Consider the following 11,134-nt stretch of genomic DNA (forward strand, 5'->3'; position numbering starts at 1 on the left):
CTTCCATAGTGCCATGGGTTTCAAGCTGGCCTTGATGCTCAGAACACCCACATCAGAGTCCTGTGATCTTGCCACAGCTGCCAAGTTTCTCTTTATCACCTGCAGCAAACAAACAAGCAAACAGGAACACACTGTGCTGGCCACCATCATCACCACCACCCCACCCACCAGTGCTGGCCTGCTCTGTAACAGCCCTCTTCCTCCTTCAAAGCTCATCAACATTGTGCTTGCCTGTTCCAAACCCACAGTGGAGTCCAACACTGAGCCTCTCCTCACCTCCAGGTCCTAGGAGTACAATAGAGACAAATGATCACCCTGCTTGCAAAAAGTGACCGACCCCACTATTCTTCTCCTTAGCTGTCTGACTCACTTCAAGCACTCATCCGACTCCAAAGGTAGAGGGCAGCCCTGCAACACCGAGCACAAATACTGAACCCCTTTGCCATGCTCTCCTCAACAATTAAGCACCCCCAACACACACAACCCCCGATCTTCTCACAGCCCTCCTGAGTTTGCAGCTTCACCTCCCTCGAGTTATCTGCAGCACCTAGAAAAGAAAAGGGAACATGCACACACTGACAGAGATACAGAAGCTGCACCCTTCCCTCAGGAAGTCCCATCTCTCTCTCCTGTCACTTTACTACTCATCCACTAGCCCTCAGAGCTTTTCCATCCCTTTATTCTAACGTGTACACCCCCTGGAATACACCACCAACAAAAAGTAATTGCAGCTTTATGAAAATGACAAGACCCTAAAATAAATTGCTGCTTGGGTGGTCTAAGCTTTGCTCACCTTGGCTAAATCACCTGAATGTCTTTGTTTAGTTAGAATGTGAGAGCGAGTCTGAACCAGGAAGCCTGTGTTAGTCTCGATGTGAGACTCGTGTGGTTGGGTGAGCCAGTCAATGCCAAATTGAGCCTAAATCTGAACTAGAGTGTCTGTGCTGTTTAAGTATATGAGCCTGAGCCAGTCTGTGTGGAAGAAAACCTCTTTGAGACTAAGCCCTAGAATGTGAGACAGAAAACCCCCACCCAGTCTGAAACCAAGTATAGTTTTGAGCCCAGCTTCATAAAAGTGAAGCTATGGAATCTGAGAATTTTGAATGTAAATCTAAGCCCCAAAAAGAAACCCAAGAAGTTAAAATCAGAGAGCAGCCAAGAAACCAAACCCAAAACAACAAAAACCAGGTGCACCTTGTCAGGCTGTTTTTATCCCAGCAGCTGGTTTGCCCCACACCTGAGCCAGGGCACTGGGGGGGTTGTGGGTAGGGCCTGGGGTATATAAGGCACAGCTTCGGAGTAAGTGTCTTCTTTAGGATTTGTTGCTATTCAAGGTGAGGTCTTTGGGGTGTTTTGTGGTTTTAATGATGTGTGTATTGCTTTTGTTTTTTGAGTTCTTTGAAATGTTTTTTTCTGAGCTAAATTTTTTAAGCCATCTTTGGTTTTGCATCTTCTTGTATTAATGAATTTTTTTGTGCTGTGGTTTTACTTAAGATGCTGTTGTTAGTGGTGGTGTTCAGGTAAGTGTTTTTATTGCTCTTAGCCACAGAACTTAAAGAAAAATTTGTTTACAGTTTATGTTCTTATTACTTGTCTTTTATTTCTCATAAAATAGTTATAACAGTGGTTACTAAACAAACATTCCATTTATATGTTTAAGAGGTACTCCAAGAGTGCCTTTGGGTTTGTGCTCTTTCAAAAACTAAGTTGGACACTTGGGTCTAAAGAATAACAAACATAATATTAATGTTCTTTTAGGATGTAGTGACTGTTAAATAACTGATGACTTTTGGCAGGGAAAGATAAAAGAATGCTTTTCAGCTTGTATATTTCTCATTTTAAAACTCTAAATTACAGAGTGCTTGTTCATTACAGTCTGCATATAATAAATATTTCTGGGAATTTCCTTGTCTTAGTCTACAGAATGTTGTGTGGCAGTTCTTTTATTTTTTCCTTTTACTCCTGTTACTGCAAATGATAAAAATAAATTGGGTTTGTGCAGTAAACACCCATGTGTCCAGTGTGGGAGATCTGAGCAACAACTTTAGTCTGAGACTTATGACACTATAAAAACTAAGCAGAAAGAAAAGTTTTCCACGGAACAGACGGGGGAAACAGCATCAGGATAGCAGAAAGAGATTTGAAATACACCATGGGGATGAGAAAAAACAAGTGGGACTTTTTTTAGCACCATCTTATAGTGGGCAGGGTAGTACAGCTTGACTGTTTTAATGAGTGCATTAGCTTGTGAGCTGTTTTGGTGCTTCCAACTCACTGCTAGAACTGAAAGTGTTAAGCTTGTTCTTGGAACTTAGTCCTTTATATACTGAGTGCTTGTGTTGGCTGGTTAAAAGCTGGTCAGGCATTCGTGTTCCTTACTTACAAACATAAAGCAGAGGACAGCTTTTTTTTCAGTCACATCAGCAGGAGCCTTCTAAGGGTTTCATCCAGCTTCCAGTTCCAGCTATGAAAAGGTAAACGGTTTCATTTTGTGTGATGCCCTCATGTTTAGAAGAACATGGCAAAAAGATACAGTATTTGTGTTTGGTATTGCAGGTCTTATCTTTTATGTTGGGAGTCGGATGAGTGCTTGAAGTGAGTCAGAGGGATAAGCAGAAGGATTGTGGAGTCGGTCACTTAAGCAAGAACCATGGCAGTTGGCTTTTGCTGAATTTCTAGGGCACGCAGGGGAGAAGAGGCCCTGCATCAGACTCTGGAGTTGCTTTGAGACAAGCAAGCATGGTGTGAGGAGCTTGGGAGGAGGCAGAAGGAAGGTAAGGAAAAGGCTGGGATGATGGAGATGATGGCCAGCACAACGTGTTGCCCTTTTTTTGTTTCTGTCAGATGATGAAGAGCAACTTGGCAAGGGCAGCAACATGACTGGCGTCTGCTGTGGGAGTTCTGAGCAGAGAGGCGGACTCCGGAAGAATAGCACTACGCAAGGTAAGTAGAGGGCCTCCTGTAGGAGGCGAAGCCATGGGGGACAATGTCAGAATGGCAGGAAGAGGTTTGAGATCTAGCATTCCAATGTAGTATTTAAGCCAGAAAGTCTGAAAACAGTCGAGGGTGCCTGTAGGCAAATGGTTAGCTCAAGTGAAAGCCAAAATGTGCTGGACTGGGATAAAATCTTCTTGGGTGGACTTAATTGCCCTAATCCTAACCCTAACCCAGCCCACTTTAGCCCACTTCAGCCCAGCCCCGCACACTTTAGACCACTTCAGCCTAGTTTATCACAATTCTCATCTATCCAGAACACTTTGTCACAGTTAAGCCCAATTCAGACCAGTCCAGCCCACTTTAGCCCAACGCAGCCCAGCCCACTACAGTTTAGCCCACTTTAGCCCTTCCCAGACCAACGTAGCGTACTTTAGGCCAGCTCAGTCCAGCCCAGTTTAGCCCAATCCATCTTATCCCTGCCCAATTTAACCCAGTTCAGCCCACTTTACAGCCCAGCCCACTGCAGCTCAGCGCAGACAAGCTGAGCCCAATTAGGCCCACTTTAGCACAATTCAGCCCGGTTTAGCACAGCCCAGCCCAGCCCGGCCATGATCAGCCACTTCAAGCCAGTTTACCTCAGTTCAGCCCAGTTCAGCCCAGCCCAGCAAAATTTACTCCAATTCGGCCCAGTCCAGTCACTTTCAGACAAGCTCAGATCTGTCTAACCCAGTGAAGCCCCCTTCAGCCCACTTCAGCCACTCCAGCACCGTTCAGCCCAGTTTGGCCCACTTCAGGAGAGTTTAGACCACTTTGGCCCACCTCAGACCAGTCCAGCCCAGTTTAGCCCACTTCAACACAGTTTAGCCTTGTCCAGCCCAGCAGAGCCCAGCCCACCCTCGCTTGCTACAGGCAAAACGGCTCGTTTGCTACACAGCATGGCTTGGCACTACTTTGGACCAATTCAGACCAGTCCAGCCCACTTTAGCTCAGTCCGGTGCAATTAAGCCCACCCAAGAACAGTTTAGCCCAGTCCAGCACATTTTGGCCCACTTCAGACCTCTCCAGACCACTTTAGCCCAGCACAGCCCAGTTTAGCCCAGTGCACACCAGTCCAGCCCAGCTTATCTCACTTCAGACACTTTACCCCACTTCAGTCCAGGCCACATAAGCCCTGTCCAGCTCACCCCAGCCCCTCAGCCCACTTCAGCCCAGCGCAGCCAGCTTTAGCAATGTCCGTTCCACTTTAGCCCAGCCCACTTCAGACCAGTTTTGACCTGGCCAGACCAACTTAGCTCAGCCCAGCCCAGATCAGACCTGTCCCAACCAATTTAGCACATTTCTGCAGCGTTTAGCCCAATTCAGACCATCCAGCACACCTTAGCCCTCTTGAGCCCACGTCAGCCCACTTCAGGCCAGCCCAGCACACTTTAGACCACTTCAGCCTAGTTTATCCCAATTCACATCTATCCAGAACACTCTGTCACAGTTAAGCCCAATTCAGACCAGTCCAGCCCACTTTAGCCCAACGCAGCCCAGCCCACTACAGTTTAGCCCACTTTAGCCTTTCCCAGACCAACGTAGCGTACTTTAGGCCAGCTCAGTCCAGCCCAGTTTAGCCCAGTCCATCTTATCCCTGCCCAATTTAACCCAGTTCAGCCCACTTTACAGCCCAGCCCACTGCAGCTCAGTGCAGACAAGCTGAGCCCAATTAGGCCCACCTTAGCACAGTTCAGCCTGGTTTAGCACAGCCCAGCCAAGACATGATCAGCCACTTCAAGCCACTTTACCTCAGTTCAGCCCAGTTCAGCCCAGCCCAGCAAAATTTACTCCAATTCGGCCCAGTCCAGTCACTTTCAGACAAGCTCAGATCTGTCTAACCCAGTGAAGCCCCCTTCAGCCCACTTCAGCCACTCCAGCACCGTTCAGCCCAGTTTGGCCCACTTCAGGAGAGTTTAGACCACTTTGGCCCACCTCAGACCAGTCCAGCCCAGTTTAGCCCACTTCAACACAGTTTAGCCTTGTCCAGCCCAGCAGAACCCAGCCCACCCTCGCTTGCTACAGGCAAAACGGCTCGTTTGCTACACAGCATGGCTTGGCACTACTTTGGCCCAATTCAGACCAGTCCAGCCCACTTTAGCTCACTCCGGTGCAATTAAGCCCACCCAAGAACAGTTTAGCCCACTCCAGCACATTTTGGCCCACTTCAGACCTCTCCAGACCACTTTAGCCCAGCACAGCCCAGTTTAGCCCAGTGCACACCAGTCCAGCCCAGCTTACCTCACTTCAGACACTTTACCACACTTCAGTCCAGGCCACATTAGCCCTGTCCAGCCCATTCCAGCTCACCCCAGCCCCTTCAGCCCACTTCAGCCCAGCGCAGCCAGCTTTAGCAAGGTCCGTTCCACTTTAGCCCAGCCCAACCCACTTTAGCCCACTTCAGACCAGTTTTGCCCTGGCCAGACCAACTTAGCTCAGCCCAGCCCAGTTCAGACCTGTCCCAACCAATTTAGCACAGTTCTGCAGCGTTTAGCCCAATTCAGACCATCCAGCACACCATAGCCCTTTTGAGCACACTTCAGCCCACTTCAGACCAGCCCAGCACACTTTAGACCACTTCAGCCTAGTTTATCCCAATTCACATCTATCCAGAACACTTTGTCACAGTTAAGCCCAATTCAGACCAGTCCAGCCCACTTTAGCCCAACGCAGCCCAGCCCACTACAGTTTAGCCCACTTTAGCCCTTCCCAGACCAACGTAGCGTACTTTAGGCCAGCTCAGTCCAGCCCAGTTTAGCCCAATCCATCTTATCCCTGCCCAATTTAACCCAGTTCAGCCCACTTTACAGCCCAGCCCACTGCAGCTCAGCGCAGACAAGCTGAGCCCAATTAGGCCCACCTTAGCACAGTTCAGCCTGGTTTAGCACAGCCCAGCCAAGACATGATCAGCCACTTCAAGCCACTTTACCTCAGTTCAGCCCAGTTCAGCCCAGCCCAGCAAAATTTACTCCAATTCGGCCCAGTCCAGTCACTTTCAGACAAGCTCAGATCTGTCTAACCCAGTGAAGCCCCCTTCAGCCCACTTCAGCCACTCCAGCACCGTTCAGCCCAGTTTGGCCCACTTCAGGAGAGTTTAGACCACTTTGGCCCACCTCAGACCAGTCCAGCCCAGTTTAGCCCACTTCAACACAGTTTAGCCTTGTCCAGCCCAGCAGAGCCCAGCCCACCCTCGCTTGCTACAGGCAAAATGGCTCGTTTGCTACACAGCATGGCTTGGCACTACTTTGGCCCAATTCAGACCAGTCCAGCCCACTTTAGCTCAGTCCAGTGCAATTAAGCCCACCCAAGAACAGTTTAGCCCAGTCCAGCACATTTTGGCCCACTTCAGACCTCTCCAGACCACTTTAGCCCAGCACAGCCCAGTTTAGCCCAGTGCACACCAGTCCAGCCCAGCTTATCTCACTTCAGACACTTTACCCCACTTCAGTCCAGGCCACATTAGACCTGTCCAGCTCACCCCAGCCCCTTCAGCCCACTTCAGCCCAGCACAGCCAGCTTTAGCAAGGTCCGTTCCACTTTAGCCCAGCCCAGCCCACTTTAGCCCACTTCAGACCAGTTTTGCCCTGGCCAGACCAACTTAGCTCAGCCCAGCCCAGTTCAGACCTGTCCCAACCAATTTAGCACAGTTCTGCAGCGTTTAGCCCAATTCAGACCATCCAGCACACCATAGCCCTTTTGAGCACACTTCAGCCCACTTCAGACCAGCCCAGCACACTTTAGACCAGTTCAGCCTAGTTTATCCCAATTCACATCTATCCAGAACACTTTGTCACAGTTAAGCCCAATTCAGACCAGTCCAGCCCACTTTAGCCCAACGCAGCCCAGCCCACTACAGTTTAGCCCACTTTAGCCCTTCCCAGACCAACGTAGCGTACTTTAGGCCAGCTCAGTCCAGCCCAGTTTAGCCCAATCCATCTTATCCCTGCCCAATTTAACCCAGTTCAGCCCACTTTACAGCCCAGCCCACTGCAGCTCAGCGCAGACAAGCTGAGCCCAATTAGGCCCACCTTAGCACAGTTCAGCCTGGTTTAGCACAGCCCAGCCAAGACATGATCAGCCACTTCAAGCCAGTTTACCTCAGTTCAGCCCAGTTCAGCCCAGCCCAGCAAAATTTACTCCAATTCGGCCCAGTCCAGTCACTTTCAGACAAGCTCAGATCTGTCTAACCCAGTGAAGCCCCCTTCAGCCCACTTCAGCCACTCCAGCACCGTTCAGCCCAGTTTGGCCCACTTCAGGAGAGTTTAGACCACTTTGGCCCACTTCAGACCAGTCCAGCCCAGTTTAGCCCACTTGAGCACAGTTTAGCCTTGTCCAGCCCAGCAGAGCCCAGCCCACCCTCGCTTGCTACAGGCAAAACGGCTCGTTTGCTACACAGCATGGCTTGGCACTACTTTGGCCCAATTCAGACCAGTCCAGCCCACTTTAGCTCAGTCCAGTGCAATTAAGCCCACCCAAGAACAGTTTAGCCCAGTCCAGCACATTTTGGCCCACTTCAGACCTCTCCAGACCACTTTAGCCCAGCACAGCCCAGTTTAGCCCAGTGCACACCAGTCCAGCCCAGCTTATCTCACTTCAGACACTTTACCCCACTTCAGTCCAGGCCACATTAGCCCTGTCCAGCCCATTCCAGCTCACCCCAGCCCCTTCAGCCCACTTCAGCCCAGCGCAGCCAGCTTTAGCAAGGTTCGTTCCACTTTAGCCCAGCCCAACCCACTTTAGCCCACTTCAGACCAGTTTTGCCCTGGCCAGACCAACTTAGCTCAGCCCAGCCCAGTTCAGACCTGTCCCAACCAATTTAGCACAGTTCTGCAGCGTTTAGCCCAATTCAGACCATCCAGCACACCATAGCCCTTTTGAGCACACTTCAGCCCACTTCAGACCAGCCCAGCACACTTTAGACCACTTCAGCCTAGTTTATCCCAATTCACATCTATCCAGAACACTTTGTCACAGTTAAGCCCAATTCAGACCAGTCCAGCCCACTTTAGCCCAACGCAGCCCAGCCCACTACAGTTTAGCCCACTTTAGCCCTTCCCAGACCAACGTAGCGTACTTTAGGCCAGCTCAGTCCAGCCCAGTTTAGCCCAATCCATCTTATCCCTGCCCAATTTAACCCAGTTCAGCCCACTTTACAGCCCAGCCCACTGCAGCTCAGCGCAGACAAGCTGAGCCCAATTAGGCCCACCTTAGCACAGTTCAGCCTGGTTTAGCACAGCCCAGCCAAGACATGATCAGCCACTTCAAGCCACTTTACCTCAGTTCAGCCCAGTTCAGCCCAGCCCAGCAAAATTTACTCCAATTCGGCCCAGTCCAGTCACTTTCAGACAAGCTCAGATCTGTCTAACCCAGTGAAGCCCCCTTCAGCCCACTTCAGCCACTCCAGCACTGTTCAGCCCAGTTTGGCCCACTTCAGGAGAGTTTAGACCACTTTGGCCCACCTCAGACCAGTCCAGCCCAGTTTAGCCCACTTCAACACAGTTTAGCCTTGTCCAGCCCAGCAGAGCCCAGCCCACCCTCGCTTGCTACAGGCAAAATGGCTCGTTTGCTACACAGCATGGCTTGGCACTACTTTGGCCCAATTCAGACCAGTCCAGCCCACTTTAGCTCAGTCCAGTGCAATTAAGCCCACCCAAGAACAGTTTAGCCCAGTCCAGCACATTTTGGCCCACTTCAGACCTCTCCAGACCACTTTAGCCCAGCACAGCCCAGTTTAGCCCAGTGCACACCAGTCCAGCCCAGCTTATCTCACTTCAGACACTTTACCCCACTTCAGTCCAGGCCACATTAGACCTGTCCAGCTCACCCCAGCCCCTTCAGCCCACTTCAGCCCAGCACAGCCAGCTTTAGCAAGGTCCGTTCCACTTTAGCCCAGCCCAGCCCACTTTAGCCCACTTCAGACCAGTTTTGCCCTGGCCAGACCAACTTAGCTCAGCCCAGCCCAGTTCAGACCTGTCCCAACCAATTTAGCACAGTTCTGCAGCGTTTAGCCCAATTCAGACCATCCAGCACACCATAGCCCTTTTGAGCACACTTCAGCCCACTTCAGACCAGCCCAGCACACTTTAGACCAGTTCAGCCTAGTTTATCCCAATTCACATCTATCCAGAACACTTTGTCACAGTTAAGCCCAATTCAGACCAGTCCAGCCCACTTTAGCCCAACGCAGCCCAGCCCACTACAGTTTAGCCCACTTTAGCCCTTCCCAGACCAACGTAGCGTACTTTAGGCCAGCTCAGTCCAGCCCAGTTTAGCCCAATCCATCTTATCCCTGCCCAATTTAACCCAGTTCAGCCCACTTTACAGCCCAGCCCACTGCAGCTCAGCGCAGACAAGCTGAGCCCAATTAGGCCCACCTTAGCACAGTTCAGCCTGGTTTAGCACAGCCCAGCCAAGACATGATCAGCCACTTCAAGCCAGTTTACCTCAGTTCAGCCCAGTTCAGCCCAGCCCAGCAAAATTTACTCCAATTCGGCCCAGTCCAGTCACTTTCAGACAAGCTCAGATCTGTCTAACCCAGTGAAGCCCCCTTCAGCCCACTTCAGCCACTCCAGCACTGTTCAGCCCAGTTTGGCCCACTTCAGGAGAGTTTAGACCACTTTGGCCCACCTCAGACCAGTCCAGCCCAGTTTAGCCCACTTCAACACAGTTTAGCCTTGTCCAGCCCAGCAGAGCCCAGCCCACCCTCGCTTGCTACAGGCAAAACGGCTCGTTTGCTACACAGCATGGCTTGGCACTACTTTGGCCCAATTCAGACCAGTCCAGCCCACTTTAGCTCAGTCCAGTGCAATTAAGCCCACCCAAGAACAGTTTAGCCCAGTCCAGCACATTTTGGCCCACTTCAGACCTCTCCAGACCACTTTAGCCCAGCACAGCCCAGTTTAGCCCAGTGCACACCAGTCCAGCCCAGCTTATCTCACTTCAGACACTTTACCCCACTTCAGTCCAGGCCACATTAGCCCTGTCCAGCCCATTCCAGCTCACCCCAGCCCCTTCAGCCCACTTCAGCCCAGCGCAGCCAGCTTTAGCAAGGTCCGTTCCACTTTAGCCCAGCCCAGCCCACTTTAGCCCACTTCAGACCAGTTTTGCCCTGGCCAGACCAACTTAGCTCAGCCCAGCCCAGTTCAGACCTGTCCCATCCAATTTAGCACAGTTCTGCAGCGTTTAGCCCAATTCAGGCCATCCAGCACACCATAGCCCTTTTGAGCACACTTCAGCCCACTTCAGACCAGCCCAGCACACTTTAGACCACTTCAGCCTAGTTTATCCCAATTCACATCTATCCAGAACACTTTGTCACAGTTAAGCCCAATTCAGACCAGTCCAGCCCACTTTAGCCCAACGCAGCCCAGCCCACTACAGTTTAGCCCACTTTAGCCCTTCCCAGACCAACGTAGCGTCCTTTAGGCCAGCTCAGTCCAGCCCACTTTAGCCCAATCCATCTTATCCCTGCCCAATTTAACCCAGTTCAGCCCACGTTACAGCCCAGCCCACTGCAGCTCAGCGCAGACAAGCTGAGCCCAATTAGGCCCACTTTAGCACAGTTCAGCCTGGTTTAGCACAGCCCAGCCAAGACATGATCAGCCACTTCAAGCCAGTTTATCTCAGTTCAGCCCAGTTCAGCCCAGCCCAGCAAAATTTACTCCAATTCGGCCCAGTCCAGTCACTTTCAGACAAGCTCAGATCTGTCTAACCCAGTGAAGCCCCCTTCAGCCCACTTCAGCCACTCCAGCACCGTTCAGCCCAGTTTGGCCCACTTCAGGAGAGTTTAGACCACTTTGGCCCACCTCAGACCAGTCCAGCCCAGTTTAGCCCACTTCAACACAGTTTAGCCTTGTCCAGCCCAGCATAGCCCAGCCCACCCTCGCTTGCTACAGGCAAAACAGCTCGTTTGCTACACAGCATGGCTTGGCACTACTTTGGCCCAATTCAGACCAGTCCAGCCCACTTTAGCTCAGTCCGGTGCAATTAAGCCCACCCAAGAACAGTTTAGCCCAGTCCAGCACATTTTGGCCCACTTCAGACCTCTCCAGACCACTTTAGCCCAGCACAGCCCAGTTTAGCCCAGTGCACACCAGTCCAGCCCAGCTTATCTCACTTCAGACACTTTACCCCACTTCAGTCCAGGCCACATTAGCCCTGT

The sequence above is a fragment of the Lathamus discolor genome, unplaced genomic scaffold (genome assembly GCF_037157495.1).
Source record: "Lathamus discolor isolate bLatDis1 unplaced genomic scaffold, bLatDis1.hap1 Scaffold_99, whole genome shotgun sequence".
Lineage (NCBI taxonomy): Eukaryota > Metazoa > Chordata > Aves > Psittaciformes > Psittacidae > Lathamus > Lathamus discolor.